The following is a 14091-nucleotide window of genomic DNA, read 5'->3' on the forward strand; positions in this document are numbered from 1 at the left end:
GCGGTGTTAACTGGGCTTTTAGGTATGGATTATTCGACTAATTGAATTTGGGTGTTTTCGATGCCGGTCCGCGAGGCGTTCTCTAGCCCTCCAACGCTGTCGGTAAATTTAAGAAACGTGTGAATCGGGCTACGAAGAGCGTGAGTTTGTCGTTAGACACCTGATCGAGGAGGGATATTTGTTGCCCCACTCATTGTTGGACTAAATTGAAGTTTGGCCAAACCTGCGGGCAGCTAGCTGCCTGCTTTCGAAGAAGAAGGCGAGGCGGTGCAGCCCCGTCGTTTCTACCCCCCGAAGCAAAAGGAAAGAACCGAATACCTTTGTCTCAGCGTCGCGACGGCTCCCTCTTTCCTCACCCCCTCGTTCGTTCTGCGCGGCGGCGCGCGACAGACGGGGTGGCCTTTTAGATTCAACGACGAACGGGGATGGGAAATTCATCTTTATTCTACCTCTGCCGACAGGACTCTCTCCGCCACGGTGGAGGGTCTCCTGCAAGGTTGGAAACTTCAAACGCTATTTTCTCGGTTAAAATGCAAATTTGTATTATATGCTGAGGGTGAGGCCTTTTTCGTCACTTTGTCACGGATGCGCTTCGTTTCTACGATATCAGAAATATCGACTTATTCGTGAAACGGCGTTAATCGACATTTCGCATTTCGCGGTGAAATTGCTTTGGTCACCATCGCTGTGAGAAAAGTTGACGATATATTCAGCTACTTCTGTAAAATGTTTATTCTTGTTTTCGAAGACTTTCATATATATATATATATATATATATATATATCATTTATGGATATATTTGATGTTTACTCTGCGAGATACGTTTCAAAGGTTGTTTAGATTCATTCGCCCTCGTTCTGACTTTTTTTATATCAAAGATTTGTTGCTTTTGTACTGATTTATACCCATATAGAATGATGGCGAAACTTTTTCATTACTTTACCCAGCTGTTTGCGTCTCTTTTCCCCCAACCAACCGACGATCTATCTACGCTTATTGAATCAGTCATACCTACGTACAGTGTCGCATAGATCTACGTTGAAGCGATCAAAGAGAAAGATAGCGGCGCACGCGACGGTTGACGTATGGGGAGAAGAAAGTATTCACCTTGTCTGATAATAGCTGCAGGTAGTTGGAATGCGAAACGTGACCGGCACTTGACGATGTCACTTGAGACTCGGATCATCTTTGAAACGTCACTTTCAACGAGATCACCGGCAAACATTCAACGTTTGCCCAGCACTTTGAAAATGCATCGAGCTGCAGCTGTAGACGATGGTGTTTGGCGCAATCTTGACTCTGTCATCGTCGCGTTTCACAAGGAAGTGCAGAAGCTGAGTGCGACAACCCGGCGGGCTTCTTTTCAAAAGCACTTTGAATTACTCGCGGGTTTTTCATCGCTTCGGTGGCGCATTGAATCGAGGAGAAGCCGGAAAAGAGAGCAAAAAAAAAAAAATTTACGAAACAAGGAAAAAGAATTTAATATCTTGTCTGGACGAGTCAAGCAGTGAAAAAGAAAATGTACGCTTCATAGAACTTGCGAAGCTGGTGGGGGAGTCTCGTTTGAGAGATGTATTAATCTCAAGTAGGTAGGGTATTTTTTTCTTTTTATTTATTTTCCTCGAAGCATTTTATTGATTGATATACCTCCTCGGAGAGAAGATCGGTACGTATGACGGTGCAACGCTGCAGGGACAAACACTCATTGGTTGCTCCAACCACTCGCGAGCGGTAGAACTGTCGAGGTTCTTCTCTTCGGTGTGGCTTATTTGTTTGTACCTGGGTATTTGTTGTTTCCCCGTCGACGCGTTAATTGATCCTACCTCGCTCTCTCACTTGGGCTCCTCCACACTCGGTGGCACGAGTCTCGTCTCGTTGTCGCACTTGAAGACTTCGGCATGGCGAAACCCCGGGCAGATCCTTCGTTCTTCTTCGAAGTTACGAAGCGGACTTGTTGAGTAGAGCAGATGCCATGCTCGAGAGAGTCGCGGATGGTAATCGGCACGTACACAGTCTTCAGTGAAACTTTACCACCCTTGATGAGTTTCGGAGTCGACAAGCACTGTTCTATTACTCTTTAAAGATCCCCTTCGGGATTGACCCGAAGCCAGTCGATGATGACCGGCTCAATTCTAAGCGATGCTGCTCAACTTCATCCGCTCCATTTTATCTCATTGACACCCCACTCGAAGGAAGGAGGAACGCCATTTCTCGAACGCCTCACTGCCTTGCCCAACTTTTTTTTATACGAAGTGTCCGCTTTCGGCGAAGAAGGATGGAGAAGGAACGAGGGAGGAAAAGCTCCAAGGTTTCAACGCGTGTCTAACATCAATTTCTTTATCAGTCCGTCCAAGGTGATCTGGCTCGTGCTATACCCGTATAATTTTTTGTCGCAACCAAATGAACAGTGTTTCACTGTCCTGAATGGGTTCGAGCCATTGAGGTGAAAAAACTCCCAGCCTGTTTGTAGCTTGGAACCTAGTGTACCTAAGGATTTAATCGCGTGTCAGAGATATGTCAAACGGTAGACGTTACACGTAAGACGACGCCTGTCAGATTTTAATCACTCTTGAATAATAGTAACACCTCGTACCTTCCTATACGTTGCAAAAAGTGCTTCAACTCAGATCGCGAATTTAAGATGCGCGTGTCGTTGTCGTTCTTTGGCAAAATGTACAGAAACGATACGAGATGCCAGGCACGTTGGCTCGAAAATGGAAAGCAGGAGAGGTGGACGGGTTCCCGGGGTTCGTGCAAAGGATCATTCCGCGACATCCTCCCTCTTTCTCTCCCTCCCACTCTTCTTCATATCACATTTTCCCCATTTTCCTCCGCTCTGTTTCTCGTACAAACGAACAACACCGTGCATTCGGACGAGCTCGTTACCTTTGGACAACGTATTTGAAAAATCTTCAAAACCCACCGAATGGTCGAGGTAGTCTCTTTACTCTGTAGTAAGGCAGAACCCTTCAATTTGCATTAGCATAAAATGATTCATTCCGGCATATATGTAGCAGACATTGCTCGACGTTTTTATCGGCTCGAACAGAGCAGAGACGGAAAAGAGAAGAAAAAGAGAACCAATTTGCTCCGTACGACACGGATTTGTTGCTTTTAACCACTGCCGTGATATTTCTTTGGCGCGTAGCAACCGCGTCGTGTTCAACGTGAACAACCATGATTGTTTCGACATTCGCAAAGAGCCCCGGGACGGTGTCTCGACGCTATGCGCCGGATATGACGCGCAGATAACAAACCGAACTAAAACCAGCCCAGCTGGAGTCAACCTTAGCGGATGTTTATCTGTCTGTCTCTCTCTCTCTCTCTCTTTCTCTCCCCTTTCTCTCTCCCCCTCAGCTCGCTCACTCGAGTGCTAATTAAGCTCCTTCTCTCCTCTCCGCTATACGTATAACAGTGCTTGAATTTCCTCGAGCAACGATAGGGTTGAAGGCCTTGTCATTCTTCCTCGAACAAGAACACAAAAATCTCTTGGCTAATTTCCTGTTCTCTCATCATACATTGTCAGAAGTATTGCTTAACTTCCATCTTCCTATCTGATTATTTAACAAAATACACTGTGCGAATCCGAATTATTATTATTCGTTGCCATTGCGCACGCGATTGATGTCTTTGTGATATTCTTCATAGATATTTATACCATGAATGAAAGTGTCCCGATCTAACGGGTATACCGTTTGCCATCAACGATCGGACAAAACTTTACAAGACGCAAAGAATCCCGAAAGCGAGAAGAGCTTACTCAGCCTTTTTCAAGTCGTTTGAAATCTTTTGCGTATCCTGTAATAAGTTTCAGACTCTACAAATTGTTCGCCAAAAGGGCGGGTGGCGCATGTACGGAAACTAAGGAGAAATGCAGTCGCGATTCGGCGTACAAAGTCAGTCTCTTGGGGGTGTGCGAAGCCGGTCAAGTACCGGAAGGCAATCTTAGCAATGTATATTATCAGCTTACCCAACGTCCGTGGCACGCCGACACCGGACATTTGTGAAACGGTTCTTGTTTTTTTTTTTTTTTCCTCCCTCTCCTCTCATTGTTGTTATTATTTTCCCGAGGAGCGGCTGTGGCCCACCAGAGGTAAAGAGGTTACGAGAGGGTGGCCGGGAGGGAGGGAGGGGGGGGGGGTGTGTTTCGTGCGGTGAAACAATTTCCCGCAATATAACCTCCGAGCTGCTCTTTCGCAATTGGGTAAACAGAACCAACCCCACCTGCCTGCCTGTCATCCAAACTACTCCAGCTGTGACCTCGCTGGATTCCCTGCTTTATTCAGGGCAGAAAGGTGGCGCTGTTTTTCAGTAGTAACGGTCGCGCTGGGTCCGACATGGCGATAATAAATACAGAGTCGAGTACTCTAATACGTACTACCGCAGGTATACCCTCCCACGACTAACTGTGCGCTCTACCGACACGCGTTACCGCCCCATCTCGGGGATCAGGGCTTTATATTACCTTTAGGGAATTGACAAACGAGCCGCTAGAGAAGGGAAGGGAGATGAGCGAGAGAGAGAGAGAGAGGGAGAGAGAGGGGGATCACAGTATTAGAGGGAGAGGCAGACGGTGCGGACGTGCCTCGGATCACGCCGCTCTCGAATCTCGGCATCGCGGTGTCGCCATGTCGTCGTGTATTTTCAGCTGTAAATCAGCGCCAATCAGACACAGCCACTGATTTATCCCGATTCACTGGGCGAGATCGATGATTAACGACGTTGGCATCAGAAAAAGGGTTTTCAAATATTTTTCACGGGTTCAGGGGTGTGTTCAAGCAGGTACCGGCCCAGTAAGCGAATTTTGTTACATAATACTGCACTTTTTTACCTCTCCGATTTGAGTTTGAAATCGTTTTAAACTTCGGCAAGCGATACATTTTGCAATTGTGCTCTGTACGGTGTCTGCAAGGAAAGTTAAATAACAAAAAAAAAAAAAAAACACAAAGTCGCGGATACACCGTGAAGTGTACATATCATACAGATTTGCAGGTGATGTTTACTCGCTTTGAGGTTACGACTTATCACGCGCTACCCTACAGCTGATTCGCATATTTTTTCGATTCCCTTCGTTAACTTGACGAACTTTTCTTAGGGGTCACACAAGCGTGATTCAATCGCACAGGATAATCGGAAAGTTTAGGAAATGCAATCTACTGAATTTATCGGTAAAACGTCAAGGTCCGATATCACGAACCCATAAATTTGGCGATCGAGGTCTTGTGATCAGTGCTATGCACCGCACTGTTGTATAGCAAGTAATATTTTTGAGGTTGTAGTTCCGTAGCGTTAACGTCACTATTACACATTTTTCGGAAAAATTGCGTAATCTGACGAAATAAATTATAATTTGAATCACTTTTAAAGTTGTAATATAACGTAACATCGTTCTCAAGCATGAAACACATTATTTCTGTTCATTTTAATTTACGAAAAAATCACATTGAAAGTTTCAATGTTTTCAGCCCCTCGAAATTTCAATCGCCCTTCGGCACGTGTTAATATGTTTATCCCCCCCCCCCCCCCCCCCCCCTAATACGAACTTATTTTTGGGATGCAATCGAAACAATTTCAAAACTACCAAAACAACGGACACCCTAATTTCGGTCTATTTGTTCAGTGATGTGAAAAAAATAACTGAAACCCTAATACCACCCTATTTTCACCAAAAATTTCCCCTATTTCCCATAAAATTATCCGATGGCTCAAGTATTGCGAAGCCTGTAACACACATGCTCTGTTTTTTTGATTTCCTCTTTATCGAGCGACGTTCCCTGATTATCGGAGATTCGATCGGTATAGCCCGTAGGCACGTTTGTAGGGGAAGGGGGAAGAAGAGCGCGGAACTGCGGAAGGCGGACAGGCGACGTGGGGTAGGTAGGTAGGTAGGTTGGTTGGTTGGTTGGTTGGTTGGTTGGTTGGTAGGTTGGTAGGTAGGTACATACTTGCCGACGAGTTCCGCACGGAGCTCACCTTTCACTTTGTCGGAGATACGCCCCGGGGTTCTCGGGCATCACGGACGAATCGGGTTCCCGGCGCTTGCTCGCGTATACTCGCTGACCCCGCCGATCCCCAGGTCTGACCAAGATTGAACGGGGGTGGTCCCCCGGACCCGGTGAATTAAACTCGGGGAAACTGCGCCGGGATGCTGTCCTTTCCCCTGTTCTACTCTTACCCTTACCACCCCCAGCCTCTCTGTCTCTTCACTCATCGCGCGATTTTTCTTGTTTCACCGATGCTTCCGGAATTCCACACACTTGATTAAACGATACTCCGATCCTTTGGCACTGATGGGTTAAACGCTTCGATAGATCCGTTTAAGATGAAATAATGGAAAATGCTTTCGAAAGTACAATTTAAATGGGCAAATATGTAAATGGTTACTTTGAGAACGTTTAAAATGTTAAATGCAAAATGTCATTTACATTTTAAATGGGACCATTTTAAATATTAAACAGTAGTGCCTCTTGGATACCCTTCCGCTTACGTGGAACGATCACGGCATGTGGCGACTGATTAATTAATTATTTTCTTTCGCGTGGTTGTTTGCTTTTTTTTTTATCTTAATTATCGTGTTCCAAGTAATTATTATTCTTTTTTTGCGACAGGCCTATAGAAAAAGTAGTATTCTTATTTGACCCTGCACTTGTTCAAAATCTCGTCATTTTGTCGATGCAAATTTTGTGGTGTGTTACTTATGTTCAACGAGTAAGCTTCGTTGTACGTATAAACGGTTGGAACAGATAGAACGATGAATGTTGATCGATAACGTCTCACGTGACAAATAAACATTAAAAGTGTTGAGATATTGTATATGCGGAAAAGGAAGAAACAATTTTGCGAAAAATTAGCACTGCATCTTTAACTGGACGAAATCGTTTCAGAGACAATTCCATTCGCTTGGAGTCTGTATTTATACCCACACGCAAGGTGGAAAAAAGAAAATATCCAAGACCCGACTGATTCTTTGCGCGTAGAATAGCCTCTATATATATTAATGTGGAGCATATATACGTGCTAATTACTTCATTCGCGACTTGAGCTACTCTCCTCGTGTTAATTAAACCGAGTACCGACCTCTACTACACGTGTTACATATATAATATACACATAGGTATGCGCATTTTCATATTAAATTGCGTTGGCTTAAGTACGAATGGTTGTCCAAAAAGCACGATGGTATTACGCCTGTATTTTATATCCCCCGGTAATTCGTTCATCGACGTTAATGTGAATACGTGGCATACTACCGTGTATGTGTAGTTGCAATGCGTGATGCTAATTGATTCGAACTTTGTATCCAGATATTACACCGTGCAGTTATTAAAACGTGACCCTTTAAAGGGATTATCGTTATAGCGGATATATATTCCAACTGTTATTGAATCCGTGTTTCAATTAACTGCATTTCAGATATTGTACAATTTCGAGTATTAATCGAAGCGGTCATTTTTACTTGCACTTTCTTTTCTTAAAGTCAGCGGAGTTATTAGTTGAATAAAATATGAATATTAACGATAATCTCTGGTTATGTGACGCAACGTTGCGTAATCTGTTCTCTCCGTGGAAGATGGGAGAAAAAAATCAAGTGGACTAACGATTGCGAAATAATAAAGAAGAAAAAAAAATAAAAAATACTTCAGAAGAAATGAGAATGAAAAGTGAAGTATAAGCTTTACATGTACGTGTGAAATTAAATCGCGCGAGTCTTTTCTCTCCTCTGCAGCGAAACGCTAACTTTTCATGCCGCATATCGGCTATGGAGCAGAGACTCACAGAGCGGTAGATACGTAGTATAAATCTGCAGTTGAAACAGATTGGGCGAACCGCATTGGTTGAGTAGGCTCGTTGATCTTACAGCTGTAAGAGGAGAGAAGAGAAGAGAAGTGAAGTGAAGAAAGGAGGTTGCGGCAACTCTCGCGAGTTCCGAGGTTTGCGAACGGCAAATAACGCTACAAAAAATGTGCAGAAGCTCGATATATCAGGGCTGAATTCCGCAGCACCGAGACCTTTCTTGCCTGCGTTGCTCTCGCCGCGATCCAACGATTTTGGCAGCTCCTCAGCCGCTTCTCTTTCTCTTCTATCATTGCGAGCTATTTCATTTCGTATCCTCCCTATTCTTCCTCCGCGAGTTTCATACGGGAAAATAATCCGCAATATTGTGAAAAAAGGCGTACGTAAGATTTCTTCCGCTTACGAACGTGGGAAATACCAATTCTCGGTGCAGTGCCTTTTGCCGTACGCCAAATTAGGGAAAAAGCGTCTTTTTTTTTACAGTTAAATATACATCAATTGTGGTAGATCTACGTAAGCATATTGTAACTCTTACTATTGGTTTTGTAAATCTTGCCACAATTGCTGTATCCATATGTATTCACCGCAGGAGATGTAAAATCGACAATACTTTTATCCATGTACGGATGCGTCTTATACCAATTGATAATTATACGTAATATATGACGTATTAAATTTTTCCTGATAATTACTCAAGTGTGCGTTACATGTTAGTGTAATGTGCGGAAAATCTGACAAATTAATGTTTCCGTTTGCAGACAGGGATTTATAAGACGAAGGGTTTCATTGAATAAGAATTCACCGTGATTAAAGTGCCGGTAATATTTCTCACGTGTCGAATTACTCGCAAGAGTTATCGCGACTTGTCGGATAGCCGGATGAAGTGGAAACCTGACTTACCTCCGGGCCAATCTGGTCCGTCCTCGAAGAATATATATGTATATCAATCAACTCGTTTCTCTTCCATTTCTCGCTCTTTCTTTCTCTCTCCCTTTCCGCTGGTACTTGACACAATTTACCGCGGTTCTTCTCAGCAAGTATAAAACTCCAGTCTCGAGTCGTCTTAATTGCCAAGATAAAAAAGCGAAGGACCGTACTAGTTGTAACGATAAGCCCTACTACCTGTATGTGTGAACGTCTTTATCGAAGAACCGAAAACTCGGTCGAAAGTAACGTGACTGTGTACATCCCAAAATTATAAAATTCTTTCCACAATTCGGGCAATAGCAGAATACAAACTACAGCCATTAGCCATTAGCATCGCAGTAGAAGATTCGGCGTAATCATCGTTGTCGCTGCTCGATGCAGCGCGATTACGTACACAATTCCATAACATTGAACGGTACGAATCGAAACACCCCTCGGATAAATCTTAGGCCGGCCATTGCACCCACGGGCACCCTCTTAGTTTTACGTATAAATAATTGATCGTCTACCTTTCCTCGGGCTGGCTCTTGTCTTCAATTTTTAAGGACGAGAAAAGGAAGTTTGGTTTGTTGCTCGCCGCGCCAGGGTGGCGATTATTAACCCCGAAAATCACGGTAATCTTGTCCCAAGTCGGGGGAATTTTAGGCCGTATTTTATTCATCGAGGTAAAACCCGCATGAGAAATGTATTGTCGATTTTTTTCTTCGTTTCCCCTTTGGTCACGCGTCGATGACGTTGACGACTTTGGAACAACGCTCGCGTATATTTATAAAAATATTTATACCAACAATAATAAATAATGAAAGCGGAGTTTTTAATTCATCTTTTTTTCTCTCGCTTCTTAGGTGTAAAATTTTTTGGCTTTGTTGTAATCTTTCCGGGATCATGGATTACTTACGCGTTGATCAGCGTATCTTAGTGACGTAAGACCGTGTTGTTTCCTTTTCTTATTTATTTACTGTGAAATTGAATAACATTATTTGCTCGTCGATGTGTACGCGTTGGAAGCGACCGATTGAAATGTCAATATACTCGTACGTGTTGGTAGTTGGAACACTGGTTTGTCTTGTAAAAACAAGTCGTGGCGCGGTTTTCAATCTAAAACACATATACTATACACAAACTGTATAAATATGTGTGCGTACCGTACGTCATGATCAAGTTGTGCACTCAACCGTTCTTTCTTGTCATTCCACATTGGACCAGATTATAATCAGCCTACTACGCGTGCGTATAGATATATTTTACATGTTTCACGTTCGTAGATAAGACTGCACGTAAGTCGGACTAACCGCACACTGTGTTGTTAACTTTCGTCGAGGACTGCAACAAACAAAACAGCCCACGTGTTTTATTTCTACACCTCACGTGCATACGTATTTTCTTTCTAAAAATACCATTGGGAATGTATGAATTCAATCGGCTGTTGGATAATTCATTTAGCGTTAGCGAGAAGCTTTTATCCGTTTATTAGATAAAAATTTATTCACTTTCATGCGATTAAGTGAATTTTTCTTTTCGGAAAAAACGATTCTGTCGTACCTGCACGGGTACATATTTGAATGAAATTCTGTTCCGATATCGTGCTACGTTGCGAATAAACAAAAATCTATGATTTGCTTCTACGGCATAATTTTGTTTCATCGTTATCGTTATTAATGCGTAATATTTAAGTTGCAATATTATTCTTGACAAATTTGTCGAAGAATTTCTTATCTTGTTGGACTTTTCCTCCCTCGCCAACGTTCGGCGGTTATTCAGTGTAACACTAAACTGACGATTTCATGGGGCAGATAAAATCCTCCGCTATCATCGACGAATAATAATAAAGTCAAAGAGCAGAACATTCGGAAAGTTGAGATATGAAACGCAAGGCGGAACTTTGGGGCTTGCCGGCTAGAGGGGGACGGCTGCCATCACGGCTCGGCCATGTGTTTCGTATAAATTTCAGTTAACTGCCGCTTCGGGTCGCATTTGCCTCTCTCCTCCTCGCACAGGCATTCGGGGGAAACTGAGCGGCGCACAGTTACGCCCCAAAAGCACGCAATCCAAATGGATGAATTCGTGTTCAGATTCTCTTATCTGCGGAAAGACGACCGACCTTTCATCTTGGAATTTTTCGTTCGAAGCTTAAAGTGCTTCTTACATCTAGAACCGCTGGTTAGGTGTCGATTTTTCTAATTGGCGAACGAGATTTTTAATCACGCGTAAAGTCGTCACCGCAGATTCGAAATTACAATTGAACTCATCGCCGAGGTCAGTTGAAATCGGGAATCAGTGGTTTGAAATTGGCGCAAAAAGTTTAACCAATCGTCCGAAATCACTTGAAATCGAAATCAACGATTTGAAATTGCATACGTTATTTCAAATCATTCCAAGTCACACAGGATTGGCAAAGAAATAAAAATAAATTAAAATCATCCAGAATCTCAACAAAGGTTTGTAATTACATATGAAAAAAAAAAACACGATTCGCTGTTGTATTTCGGTTCATTCTTTCAAAGTTTTTATTCTAAATCGCGCGTTTACTTGACTATAGGTGAAAGATTCCGCGGAATTCGTCCCCCCTCTACCTTCAGCATTTTATTATTATCTGCAAACGAAATAACTTTCCAAGCTTTTAGCTAATCAGTCTCTAAATTTTCAACCATGCCCAGCCGCACCTGCAGCAGCTTCGTGTTCAAAACCACACAAATATTCTCCTCGAATATATTCAGAAAACTCGCAAAAGACAGCCGGTCGACAGTAAGCATTCTCTGTGTAAAGAACTTGATGAAAAATAGTAGCTTTTGCGCGGCGAATGAATCTTGACAAGATGTCAAATTTTTGACAATTTTGCTTCACTTCTTTTCTCGCATTGGTATGTTGTGCAATAATAATGTCCTAAATATGTGTTACACGTGATCCCTTATAGATGTGATAATCTACTGTACAGTTGCAAATTTTTATCATTCAAATGTCAAAAGATCCGTAGGAAATATTAATATATCGTCGACGATTTTCGCGGCATTTTTTACTACGGAAACAAGACGTTGTGCGAAGATCGTCGAGACGACGGCTACGCGTCTGATTCATCGCACTGCGACGCAAGTTGCGTTGGCGTCTTGTTACTATACGTTTAGTGTGTCGGTGGGATATTTTTAATTCACCGTTTTGGCAAGACTCGTTTTCGTTGGTAAAAAAATAATGGCAATAATAACAATAACAACAACAACAATAATAATAATAATAATAAGAAGAAAACGAAGAATAGTGCCACGCCTTTACAGCACTCAATTTACACGTACTTCTTTCTGTTTTATTTAGTTTAATTTTTTTTTTCCTCCACTATTACGACGCGATGCGAAAGAGTATCACACGATTTTTCATCAACGATAATATTTTTATGCCGTGATCACATTGTTCAAAGGACGAAAAATACGAAGCAAAGGGAATTCAAAATTGCAAGTTACAAGTATAAAAATTGAACTCTTGGACAAAAATTGAAAAAACAAAATTTCATTTAACGAATTATTGCACGTTGCACAGAATAAGCTTATAGCTTATATCCGCGTGATTTACCGACTCATCGGGTGTATGTACACAGGTATATACTTACTCACGTTACCACGCATGCATCTATGACGTACCTAGGTATCGTACCCACCTGTTCGTAGATTTGCACCGTGCAGCGCGCCGCCCAACTAAAGATAGAAATCATCCGGCCATCGTTTTGCGACGGTATAATACCTAGAATTGATTACAGGTGTCGGTAAATCGACCCTCCGCATACGAAGCGTCGAATAGCTAATACGCCAAGCAGCAAATTCATGCATTTCGTCGGCAGTAAAATAGGTATAAGGCAATCTCTCGGAGCAGCTCGAATGTTTCTCGCGTCGATGTTGGTCCATGCACTGCGGATCTCTTGTTGCGTACACGATCTCGGGCAGGAGATTGGATCGGGATTAACTCGTTACTACACCAACACCTTTTACGTATCTATCTGTACACGTATATATGTACTACGAGCTGCAACGAGAGATGATTTAAAGCTCGATTATTTATCGGTCCTCCCTCTTTCAGAGATCTCCGAAGCACGTATTACGAGTGTGTATATTATGTATGTATACGTCAGAATTTATCACCGGGGATCGATGCCGTAACCACTTGATCTCCGTGCTCTTCTCTTGTCGTTAGTCGAGGTTTATTTTATAACCGAATATTTGCTGAAATTTTTTGCCCGTTGAACCTCGTATATGGTATATATTTAAATATATTACAATATCGCAGATTTGTTTCGGAAGAATCTTGAAAAATCATAGCGAGACATTGAATGATTAAATTAAAGTTTGATTTAGAAGTGTATGTGATTTATCGTATGGAAATAGATTCACCGCCTTGTCTATGATTGTTAGATACACCAATTGTCTTACCAGCGACGGAATGAATTTCTTTTCCAATATTATTTAACGAGGAAAAAATGTAGTGTGCAATGATCTAACAATACACATGTTTTCAACACAAAAATTTAAATTCATCGAGTATCAATATTTTTGCATGAATTGTCAATTTGCGAATAGAAAATCGATATCGAGCATTAACAAATTAAGAGAACCAACATAGCTGTTAGACGGACGTTGAACGTCATAACGCACCTGCAACCTAGACGTAAGATTAAATTGGATCGCAAATCACGCGGGGTACGATCGTGCAGCGAATGATTATGACAATGTGTATAATCGGCCATGTATAAACGAAGCGTGCTAATGAACTGCGAAGGTAAATATAAATAAAAGTCAAGCGTATCGTAAACTCGAACGGGTGTAACTAATGGTCACGAATGACACGTTTGACACGCGATAACGCATCGCGTGGTCGCCGTGACGTCGTCGACGTGCGAAACAATGGCAGACGGAAGGATGCTTCGCGATTTTACATTACATGCTTCGTCTATAATCCGTCTATCTCTATCCGCAGCCCCCGATCCTCTGTCACTTGTCAGCTTGATCGCGAGACAAATCCAAGTGCAATTTGTTTTCCCGTCGTTATGCCGGTGGTGGTGGTAGCTGATTGAAATTTGTATAACCGCGTTGCGATGCGAGCGTTTTAAAATGTGGTGTTACTGTACATTGAGACGGAATTAAGAAAAACAAAAATTGAACAAACATTTATTTCGTAACGTCGACAAAAGTTCATTCGCAACATTTGGTCGCATTTATATTCGTTGCACATATGCGAATGTGAGTTTAACCTAGATATTTCATTCCAGTATATCCCTTTCGGCCCCTGTTGCGTCTGGCTTTCTTCAGTCACTTGAAGCGGATTAACGGCACGCTTTCACGTCTTTGCAAAGCCTCAAGGTTTCGGCGAGCATCGAAAAGCTCGGGCTAA

General features: G+C 42.5%; 1 protein-coding gene across 7 annotated transcripts in view; it reads left to right on the plus strand.

Annotated features, from left to right (window-relative positions):
• The window catches only part of LOC124308255 (AF4/FMR2 family member lilli), a 204497-nt gene that overhangs the window by 125148 nt on the left and 65258 nt on the right, over positions 1-14091 (plus strand). The gene's annotated exons all lie outside the window — the stretch shown is intronic.

This window comes from Neodiprion virginianus, chromosome 6, assembly GCF_021901495.1.
Source record: "Neodiprion virginianus isolate iyNeoVirg1 chromosome 6, iyNeoVirg1.1, whole genome shotgun sequence".
In the NCBI taxonomy this organism is placed as follows: Eukaryota; Metazoa; Arthropoda; class Insecta; order Hymenoptera; family Diprionidae; genus Neodiprion; species Neodiprion virginianus.